This window comes from Manis javanica, chromosome 4, assembly GCF_040802235.1.
Source record: "Manis javanica isolate MJ-LG chromosome 4, MJ_LKY, whole genome shotgun sequence".
Taxonomy (NCBI): Eukaryota; Metazoa; Chordata; class Mammalia; order Pholidota; family Manidae; genus Manis; species Manis javanica.
In genome coordinates this window covers 50,510,262-50,522,273 of record NC_133159.1, presented here as the reverse complement: position 1 = coordinate 50,522,273, position 12,012 = coordinate 50,510,262, and the positions used below count along the sequence as shown (strand labels likewise).

General features: G+C 35.5%; 1 protein-coding gene across 8 annotated transcripts in view; it reads right to left on the bottom strand.

Moving 5' to 3' along the window:
* The window catches only part of PATJ (PATJ crumbs cell polarity complex component), a 395,870-nt gene that overhangs the window by 124,685 nt on the left and 259,173 nt on the right, over window positions 1-12,012 (bottom strand). The gene's annotated exons all lie outside the window — the stretch shown is intronic.

Genomic DNA, 12,012 nt, shown 5'->3' with positions numbered 1-12,012 from the left:
CCAATTAAAAAATTAATTTATGATTATATGTAGTGTAAGATAACTATGCTATTCTGAAAAGAAATCTAGACCGAGGCAGACATAGGCAAAGGTACAGAATCTATCACTGATAAGATGTAAGCAAGACATTAAACCACTTTTAAAAATCTCAGTTTAACATAAAATTGGAATACCTTTTAATAGAATTTTTGTGATATACTGTAAATATCAAAGTACCAAAGCACAATAGTTAATTTTTAATATTTTAACTTTAAAGTTTTATGGTTTTATGATGTTCAGTTTTACTTGCTTAAATTTCCAGGTGCTAAGTCCTCAATTACCTTAATTCATTCAGTCATCAGCCCTTTTTTCCAAAGAATCAACAAGTCCAATGTTTCATTCTAAGACACCATCCTTTCTTCCCTTATCTTCTCGTCCTGTAGTCCCCATCCCAATTTATGTACTTTTAATGTTGTCTGTGCTATGACAAGTGTCCCTACTGCTTTCCCTTTTCTGCTTTCTATGGTTCCAATCAATGCAATCACTCCCTTCTCAACTGTGAAAACCACTCCCTGCAACCAAGCCTGAAGACTGACTCTGACTAACCCAACATCATAGAGTTTCCTTTCTTGGTGTTTGTTTTGCCTGATGTATAATTATTTATCTGCATTGTCTTGTAAGTTTTTGGAGAACTACTTACTTAACTCTATGGTCCTAGCATCTGACATACATAAGGTACTCAATAAATGCTTGAATTAAATTTATTCATGCAGTTTAGACTCAATTTTTTCCTATGTAAGTCTACCAGGTAGCATTAACTAGCTTTTGTTGTACTCATTTCTCCAACAGTAATCTCTTTCTCCTCTGAATTTCTAAACTACTTACGTGGCTTTTCTCAGTTACTTCATTCTATCTTTCTAAGAATACTTCACTGCATTCTTAGTAGCACATACGTGTCATATACAGGGATTTGTGTTGATAAAACCCTGTATGTTTATTTCATCTCCATCAAAGTTGTAACCATAATTCACATTGTAATAGAGGTTCCATTAACAAGCTATTTGAAACATCAATTCAACAACTATTGCCTAATTCCTTAGGATAAATATGAGATACTCTATCCAACATACATTTTGGTCAAAAGAAAGATTAATAGACTATGAAGAAAACATATGTATCCTTCAGGAAAGTACAATAAGCCCACAACAATTTCTGAATGAGGGAAAAAACCTAATGCAATGGATGATACATGCATGTGTTTGTAGCATGCTGTCACTTTTCATTTACCAGGGTCTGAATATCTCCAAGGAGCATTCTACTTCTGAAAGTGAAAGTGTATCCCATCTAAAATTCATCTGGAATCTCAAAGGACATCAACTAGTCAAAATCTTGAAAAAGAAGAACACAGTTGGAGGTCTCACCCCTCTAGGTTTCAACACTTACTACAAAGCTATTGTAATCAAAACAGTGTGGTACTGGCACAAAATGACAGACATACAGACTATTGGATAAGAATAGAGAGCCATGAAAAAACAAAAACTCTCACATATGTGGCCAAATGATTTTCAACAAGGGTGCCGACAATATTAAATGGAGGAAAAGATTATCTTCTCAACAAACAGTGCTGGGAAAAACGGTTATCCATATATAAAAGAATGAAACTGGATCCTGCCCTTATACCACATAAAACTTAATAAAAAAATTAATTCAAAATGGATCAAAGATCGAATGTAAGAGCCAAAACTATAAAGCCCTTAGAAGAAAGCAGAGGAAAGCTTTATGACGTTGGATTTGGCACTGATTTTGTGGATATGACACCAAAAACACAAGCAACAACAAAAAATAGTTAAACTGAACGATGTCAAAATGAAAAACTACCATGCACCAAAGGACGCAGTGAACAGTGTGAAAGGGCAACCTATGGGATGGGAGGTAATATTTTCAAACCATATATCTAAAAAGGATTTAATATCCAATAACATATAAAGAATCCCTAAAACAATCTGATTAAAAAATAGGCAAAGGAAAAGACTACAGGAAAAAAAAAATAGGTAAAGGATTTAAAAAGAAATTTCTCTAAAGAAGATATACATATGGCCAAAAAGCACAGGAAGATGTTCAATGTCACTAATCATCAGAGAACTGCAAATCAAATCAAAATCACAATGATGTACCACCTCACACCCAAAGGGTGGCTATAATTTTAAAAAAACAACCAGAAAATAACAGTGTTGGTGACACTACGGAGAAATTGGAAAACTTGTCCACTGTTGGTAGGAATGTAATATGGTGCATCTGCTATGGAAAACAGTATAACAGTTCCTCAGAAAATTAAAAATAGAATTACAATATGATTCAACCATTCTACTTCTGGGTATACATCCAAAGGAATTGAGAATAGAGTCTTGAAAAGACATGTGTATATTCATGTTCATAGTAGCATTGTAAATAGTAGTCAAAAGGTAAAAACAACCCAAGTGTCCCTTGACAGATGAATGGATAAATAAATGTGTCATATACATGCAATGGATTCAGTCTTCAAAAGGAAAGAAATTCTGACATGCTAAAACACAGACAGACCTTGTAAACATTATGGTAAGTGAAATAAGCCAGTAACAAAAGCACAAATACTATATGACTCCACTTTTATGAGGTACTGGTACAGTTAAATTCAGAGACAAAAAGTAGAATAGTAGTTGTGAGGAGCTGGGGATGGAGAGAATGAGGAGAGATTTTTTAACAGGTATGGATTTTAAGTTTTTCAAGATGTAAAGAATTCTGGATGTAGATAGTGGTGATGGTTGCACAATAATGTGAATATACTTAATGCCAGTAAACTGTACACTTAAAAATGGTTTAAGATGATAGATTTTGTAATGTCTATTTCACCACAATTTAAAAAAAATAACTAAGCAAGACCAAAAAAGTGCAACTGTGATGAGAATGTTTGAATTTTACAGAGTATCACTTAAAATCATTATTGTTTTTAGCACTTCTCTGCCACTTGGAAATTCACTTTCACTAAACCCATCGGATCTTATTTTATGCCAACAAAATGCATTAAATCAAAAGCAGAAGTTATATACTTGAATTTAGCCTAGACTGATGAATTTAGATTCCAGATTTAATTTTTTCTGCAACTTGTTCTAAAATAATTACAACTACAATCTCCTGCCTAGAACATCATTTAGGTACATACAAAAAAAAGTTGAGGAACACATGAACACAACTAATTAGGCCTATGAATTAGTTTGATTATACTAAATATAGTGATATGAGACACTTGAGGACAGAAAAATAAACCCTACATGTGCTTTGTTAATTGAAACATGACACTGAATTAACACTCAGTCAGGAAAACTCCATGCAGATGAACCAGAAGTAACATATTAAACAAAGCAAATCATTACATATCAGTGGAAGCACAACTTTCTGAAAACATTCCAGGAGATATTTCTAACTGTATCAACAAACTGAATGGTTTCCAATTTCCAATTGGGAGAACCCATCAAAATACTTGAAATAAACTGAATCTAAAATAAATGTTCAATGATAGTGGAATTATAAACTCTATTTACTTGGCATTCTAAATAATGTCAATCAGTAATAACGGCTGCTGGGAGTAACTTAGCATTCAAGACCTGCATTTTACAAAGGTAGTCCTGGGCAGATTCTAAGTAGCTGTTGCCAGTTGTGCAGAGGAAAAGGTGTCTCATAATATATTTGGCAGTGCAGGTTGGTGGATGATTTGATGTGGGGTGCTTAGGACTGGATGGAATAGATGACTTAGCCTAGTAAGTTTTTCATAGATATTTTCTAGAAGATACTGTAGTAGATACCCTTGGCCATTCCCCTCTTTATCCTGGCTGGCAAAGCCCAAATGTTCACATATTCCGCCCTCACCATAAGGCCATGTGGTGGGATGGGGGTCCTCCCCACGACCCCAGGTAAAAATCCAGCCTGATTCCTGGGTTAATCATGGTAATCTCATTTCCAGAGCCAGTAAACGGTTTGGCCATGGAACCTATTGTAGATCCTCAGTGAGACTTGTTCAGTGGTCTTGTGCTCTGTTAAAGTTTAAAAGATAAAAACTTCTCAGAATTGAGGCCGAAAGCCTACATGTGACAAGAAAATGTGAAAAGGAATCAGATAGCTCTCTGGTTGCTCATAACTTGTTCAGATAACTCACTTTTATCACCCTTCCCATTCATTAGAACTCTTTGGCAGCAAGCAATAGAAATTAATTTGGGTCAGCTTAAGCAAAAGGGGCTTTATTAGAGAGATACTGGGATTTTACAAAACATAGGCATGCTACACCATCAGATCTGGAACAGATAGGAATTAGGAGACCTCCAGAAGACAAGGAAGCAGGAAGCAGAACGATAGAGCAGAAACCTCTGAATAAGACCCAGTAGCTCCATGAACACCATTCATATAAAATCACTCACATTACTTGCTTCCTATTCTAAGCCTAAGGTATCATATTGCCCAAGCTGAGGTCACATGACCACCTACTGGCCCATAATACAATACATATACTCTGTATGTGTATGTGTGTTTAGAGAGGGGATTCTATTTAAGAAAATAGTTTTTCTACAGAGAAGGAAATATAAATATTGACTAAGAAAAAAAAAACAAAGAGAAAGGGAGAAAGAAAGAAGTAAAGAAAGACACTCAAAATGCCCACATCATCTCTATGACCTACACAAGCAGGCGTTCATGAGTGCCAAAATAAGTGAAACAAATCTACCACAAGCTGGTACTATGTTAGGTAAGGGGAATAGCAAAGAAAAAAGTACCAATTCTGTCCACAAAATAATTAAATTGATTTCCAAAGATAACTTTACAAGTTACATAACCATACAAGAAAAATGGGCTTATTGTTTTGTAGCAACACTTCACTTAATTCACTGAAGTCACCTAATTTATGAATGGTCCTGTAAAATTTTTGGTCACTTTGGTTGACTAACTACAACCACCCTCAAAAAAGGAAAATTTATGGCTACTGTGGATATTCCAAAGAATATGCCAAAGCAGCAAACTCTTGGATATCAATCTTAGCAATATTTTTTTTGGATCCATCTTCTCAGATATGGACAACAGAAGCAAAAATTAACAAGTGAGACTATCTCAAACTAAAAACTTTCATACAGGGAAGGAAGCCATCAACAAAATGAAAGGTAACCTACTGAATGGGAGAAGATATTTGCAAATGATGTATCTGGTAATGGGTTACTATCCAAAATATATAAGGAACTCATACAACTTAACAGCATACAAACATCTGACTAAAAATGGCCAGAGGACCTGAACAGATATTTTCCAAGGAAGTTATGCAGATGGCCAATGGACATGTGAAAAGATGTTCAACATCACTAATCATCAGGGAAATGCAAACCAAAACTACAATGTGATATGACAACTGTCAGAATGGCTAGTATCAAAAACACAAGAGACAAGTGTTGATGAGGACTGCAGAGAAAAGGGAGCCCTTGTGTACTGTTGGTAGGAATGTAAATTGGTGCAGCTACCATGGAAAATAGTATGGACATTCTGCAAAAAATTAAAAATAGAAATACGATAAGATCCAATAATTTTACTTCTGGATATTTACCTGAAGAAAACGAAAACACTAATCCTAAAAGATACATGCACCCCTGTGTCTATTGTGGCAATTGTTTATACTTACAATAGCTAAGATATGGAAGCAATACACACACACACACACACACACACAGGAATATTACTCATCCATAAAAAAGGATGAAATTTTATCATTTGTGACATGGACGGATGTAGAGGGTATTATGCTAAGTGAAATAAGTCAGAGAAAGACAAATACCACATGATTTCATTTAATCTAAAAAAAATGAACAAACAAAATAGAAACAGACTCATAAATACAGAAAACAAACTGAAGGTTGCCATAGGGGAGGATGTGGGAAGATGGTCAAAATAGGGGAAGGGGATTAAGAGGTACAAATTTTCAGTTATGAATAAGTCATGGGGAGGTAAAATACAGTATAGGGAATACAGTCAATAATATTATAATAAGTGGGCATGATGACAGATGGTAACTACACTTATTATTGTGAACATTTCATAATGTATATAAATGTTGAATCACTAGGTTGCATACCTGGAACTAATATAATATTGTATGTCAGCTCTATTCAACAAAAATAAATTAAAGAATATGCCAGGCAGAGAAAGACAAGTACCATATGATTTCACTTATTTGTGGAATATAAAAACAAAGCAAAACAGAAGGAACAAAACATCATTAGACTCACAGACACTGAGAAGTGACCAGTGGTTACCAAGAGGGAGTGGAGTGGGAGTGGGTGGGGGCAGGAGGTGGGTAGGGGTATTGCTGAACCACTTTGATGTACATTTGATAAAAAAAAAAAAGAATATGTATCAGTCTTTTCAAGATGATTCCAGAAATGTGTGACTCAATGGATTCATAACTGGATTAAATATGCAACCTCCCAAGGTTACCACAGTATGTCAAAGGGAACAGTGCTTCTTATTTGGATCCATAAATTCCAATGTTTTTGACAAAAAAATCAAAACACAAAACACTCCAATTCCATCTTATTCTTGAATTAGTCTTATAATTTCTACTTATGAATATAAAATTAATAAATAATTAAGATTACTATTTAAAATGGATAGTACAGGAAACAAGTACTGAAGAATTAAGCAAGAGTCAGCATTTCAGAGCACTTGAGAGACATACAAGGTCTACCGTATGGTCCACTAAACACACAGGAGCCTTGAAATTGCCGGAGAGTATCTCTACTTTCTTTCTCCCTGCAACTCTAAATAGAGTTTAGTGCTAATGAGAGAACTCTTCCTCAAAACTTCTTGTCATATATTCCATGGATGACATTAATCATGCACTTGAAAATGGGCATTGCATTCTTTAATGGTCCATGACAATCAGAAGGGTGTTATCTTACAGAACTGGAAAAAAAAAATGACATACACTGCTGAACTCACCCAAAGGTATTTTCCTGAAGAAGGACTTCTTTTCTCCTAGAAGTAAATGTGCAGGTATACTGTGTGTAACATCCAATTTCAGCAACCTTTGGGTTTCTGTACATTCTATGACTTTGCTTACTTATCCCTGAGGTCTAAGCGTAAGCATCTTTCTCTGTGATACCTTCCTATGGCCTCCAAAGACTACGCCAGGTGTGTCTCCAATATATTCTTATAGTCTCATAGCATCTGTATCACTGGATATGCCAGACTATTTACGCTGCCTCCTTCTTTAAGTACAGAGACTGTGTCCTTTGCCTCCATGACTCCTCAGCACCAGCACAAGTAAGCTCAGCAAATATTTATTGAATAAATGTACGAGTATTTCTTTACGAAAGTAAAACTCATGGTTGTTCCCACTATCTTTTTTCCTTCCTATTAATCAAAGATATAAAGTAAAACATCAAGAGCATGATAAGGATTTTAAAAACAGGCACTCAATTTGCTGCTTCAGATGGACTTCTCCGACAGATGACTCTGACATTCACATTAATTTCAAGGCAATATCATCTTTTAGGATATGGTCAGAGGATAACGGGCCACACTAGATTTTTAATTACAAAATCAAGACATTTTTTCAATCGATGCAGTAAGGTGGATCCCATGCGGAGTCCACTTTTACTCAGTACGGCTTGACAGCTAGCATTAAATCTTTCCAAGGGTTTTCGTTTCACTTGGCCTCCTTTAGCCCCAGGAGTTTTTATACAGTACACACTTTCCACATGTAATTAAGTAATGGAGAGTGAGTTGTTATACATGACATTTAATTTTCAGTAGTGGGGGAAGGTATGACAAGAGCTGCAGGCAAGATCATTAATCTCCTTGGATCCCAGCACTGCCAAATATAGCAACTCATTCTTTATCGTATTAATATAGCTCTCCTTTTGCACTTAAACTGAAGTGCTATGTAGAGGGGATAATGTCAAATAGGAAAACCCAGAGAACTGCATATGTGGTACCTAGAAGAGTTCATGTGTGCTACAGGGCACAATTACAGGATTGTCCAAAATCTAATGATGTGGGGGTAAAAAGGAAAAAATCTGGTTATGTATGTCATGTACACATAGCAGCTACTTGCTAATTTTCACTAAATTAGCTCACTTGCCCCTTGTGAATTATAGATCAATTAGTGTATGAATAAATACAAGTATTATAAAAATGACAAGGATGTGATCACACAAATGTACATCACTATAGACTAAAGGCCCTAGTTAATTAAAATGTTGCCTGCAGCATATTTTAACAGCTTTCTATGATTACTGCTAATCATAATCCCAAACCTGTGGCCGGTTCCCATTTTTATATCAATTTGTCATTAAATTTGGAAAAAAGCTGCCAAGGTATAAAAGCCAAAAATTTCTGTATAATGGAAATGTACAGAGAATCAATAATTTCAACTAAGGAAGGCAATATCACCAAATAGAAGCACTAACTGTACAGAAATACAATTTATGAAAGTAAGTTTTAAAGTAACATTATATAACACAAAACAAGTTACTCAGTTTTAAAGAAAAGTATAATTGCATCTTTTGTGCTGATGATTTGTATTAACTTCCACTTTTACTCAGCATGTAAAAGTGATAACAAATCAATATTTAATTGCTTCAGAATATGGTTTCAAAATAGGCAAAATTAGGGTTCTTGTAACAATAGTCTGAAGGAATAATATATAGGCAGAGGTTGAAAGACATATCTAAATTAGTAATGAGCTAGACAGCCTGAAGGAGAAAGAATGCTATGTCAGATAGCACCTAAAATGCACAGGTTAGCCCAGAGACACCAATCTACCGTTACACCCCAGTGTTGATGAGGTATTCGCCTCAGAGCTGATGTGCAATATTTTTTTTCTGATTTCCTTAAGTGCTTTAAATTCTGGCACCATTTGATATCATTTACCTCAGTAAAATCTATTATAATATATTTTATTGACGTGGGATTAATTCATGCTGATTAGATTTCTCTTCATACATTCCTTCATTAAACAGTGTCCTGTTCCTTGTTCGAATGTCAGGCTGTGGTCTGGAGCCAGCAGCCACCGCCAACCCCAGAGAACTTAAATGAGATGTTTTAGGCAGGCCGTGCCCATGTCTCTTATTCTAACATTTACCAGCAATGGTTTTATATAATGTCTGCGGTTATCTCTTTCTGTGTTTAATCATTATGATGTTAATTAAAGCATTCTTAAACTGTGAATGTGTTTCACTGAAAAAAAAATATTTAAGATTCCAGAATTAGACAAAGTATATATGAAGAAGTGGTTTTTCTTTTTCTTCCTCTATCCTCCCAGATGACTTCCTTCCTTTTTATTTATCTCTTTTCTTCCTTCCTCCCTCCCTCCCTCCCCACCTTTTTCAGCCACAATCACCACCATCAATATTATCATCATCTTCATCACTGTAGCAGTGAACACTGTTGAGTGCATATTGCCATTCAATTTATATGTTTTAACACATAGACAATTTATGAGATAGTTATGTAATCCCCATACTACAGATCAGGAAATGGACCAAGCTCATATGGCCAGGATACTTTAGAGCCAGGTGTTAAGCCCAGGCAGGGTGAATCCAGGGTTTCTTCATTTAATCACTAAGCCTTATAGTTCATTCTTGCTTTAGAAAAGAATGAATCATGTTATGTAAGAGTTCTCAGTCAGATGAATAGTTCCTTCCCTTAGAGAAACTGAAGCATTAACTAATAGATAAAATGTTGGCACACAAATTACCAGATACATATCTACAGAATCAAACAAAAGGTTGTCAGATATGTTTCTATTTCTTGATTTAATTTACACTTATTTTTCTTTATACAGTCTAAAAGTGGATATGACAGTAGATTGTTCAAAATCATGCCTACATCTTTTTCTCTTGATGAAAGAAAATATAGAAAATCTTCCTGATTATTTGGGAAACTAGTGGGGAGAAGGATTAAGGATGAGAAATTTTATATAATAATGAGTTGTATATCTATATGTATTTTTAAATCTACAAAATAAGTCAAATTAACTTACTATGACTATTGTCTTTGGAGAATAAATAATCTGGAATTGCTTAGTAGGAGCTGAAAGGAAATTTATTCAATAAAGATTTTTGAATGCTCACTATGCTCTATGCACTATGATTTAATGACCATGTAAGAAAGATTTATAGCTAGATATTACATGTTTTGAATATTGAAACATGTAAGAAAGATATTACATGCTTTGAATATACACTGATACTTCTAATTGCTTAAAATCACTTCCAGTAAATCAGCATTCAGCAGCAATCTCCATCAGGCTTACACCATTAATTTACTGAACAAATTAGTTACTTGAGTCTGATCCCTCTGAACAATCAAAATTGAAGTAATCAGACACTAAATTAATGGGGCTTTGTTAACGTTATTAATATTCTACTTAACTTTTTCTTCTGAATTCCTGATAATTCAAATTACTTAACCTTTCTTTCTTGAAGGAGGAGGGTTCTATTTCCCAACTACCTAACTGCATTAAGTGATCTCCTTTGGCTCTTACTCAATTTTATTTTTGCTCTCTTTAAAATGGGATGGCCTAGTGTGGGTAATAAAGGCCCCACAAGTGCTAAAGAGGCCACAGTAATGTTGATAACAGCCCTGGCAACAGTCACCACCATGTGCTGAGCACTTATGTATATATCTTCTCATACAATCCTCACCCAACTTCATACAAAGTTTTCAAGCCTTAATGGCCTGAACTCTTTTACTTATATGGACATCTCTTGATGGACATCTTAAGCTCTTGAACAGCTGACCTTTCCGTAAGTCCATTCATCTAACTTTAACGTTGCAACCTCTGGCAACAGGAGAGGCAAAGAAACCCAGAAAGGAGACTGGTGCCTCACAGAGGGCTTCACAGTGAATAAGACAAAAATGTGTCTTAACACACAGAGACAGGTTAGAAGGAAAGGTTGCTTCCTCTGGGAACAGGAGTTAAAAACTGGAAAGCCAGAAAGTGCTATGGCATAGGAGAAAAGGATGCCAATGTAGGGTTTGTTCAGGAGCAAAGCAGCAACAGCCTGTGAGGCTGACTGCAGGAAGGAATACTTCAGTCACCCATGTCAGTGCCATAGCTGGGACTTCAACTGCTCCTTAATCCTAGTGTTCCCTGGGAATGGATAGGGCTTACTGACAGGTAATGACAGAGAGGGGAAGAAAAGAATGATCACACCCATCATAAAATGCCAGCAGACACTCTCAGTTTTACTCTATGCTAGAAACTATGTTAGCATTTCAAAACTTTGAAATATTAAATGAATGAGGAAGGTATTTCATTATCCGCATTTCACAGATGATAATGGAGGCCCAGAGGACAAAAAAACAAAGGGGTCATTGACATACAGGGTTAGTTTTATCACCTAAAAATAATTCCGAATTACCTGTCATTTCAGTCCAATAACAGGGAATCAGGCCTCATTCCATTGTTGATGACGCAACCACGGCTACCACGAATGAGGATTCCCAGTTCTGATTCATTTACAGTGAAAGGGCTGTCAGTTAGAGGTGATGGACAGCTAAATGTGGAGCCCCAAACACACCACATGACTATAGACAGCAGAGTTCACATCTGCTCCCCTCCGGATTTCTCACTAGTGCTCTTAAAATGAAGCTCCAAAAATTTTCCTGCCTATCCTCTGATGAAGACATTAATGAGTCAGCAAATGAATCATATGATGTCCCCGGGAGGAGAGGAGAGAAGATTCTATTTATAGACAGGATAATCAGATCCAGGAGAGGAAGAATTTTTAAAAATTGAAATACAAATGTGAGCCTCCACTACTAATTGTATCATGTAAAACATAAATAACAAGAAAACTTCATAACTAAAACAAGCTACTCCTCTTAAAGTGACAGTTACAAAAGGAAAATGTATTTTTAGAATACAGCAGTTTTGTTAGACAAACCAAAGATAAAATAGTCTTATGCAAATAATAACATCTCCAGAAGAGATCTTAGATTTTTAGGAAAGCAAACATA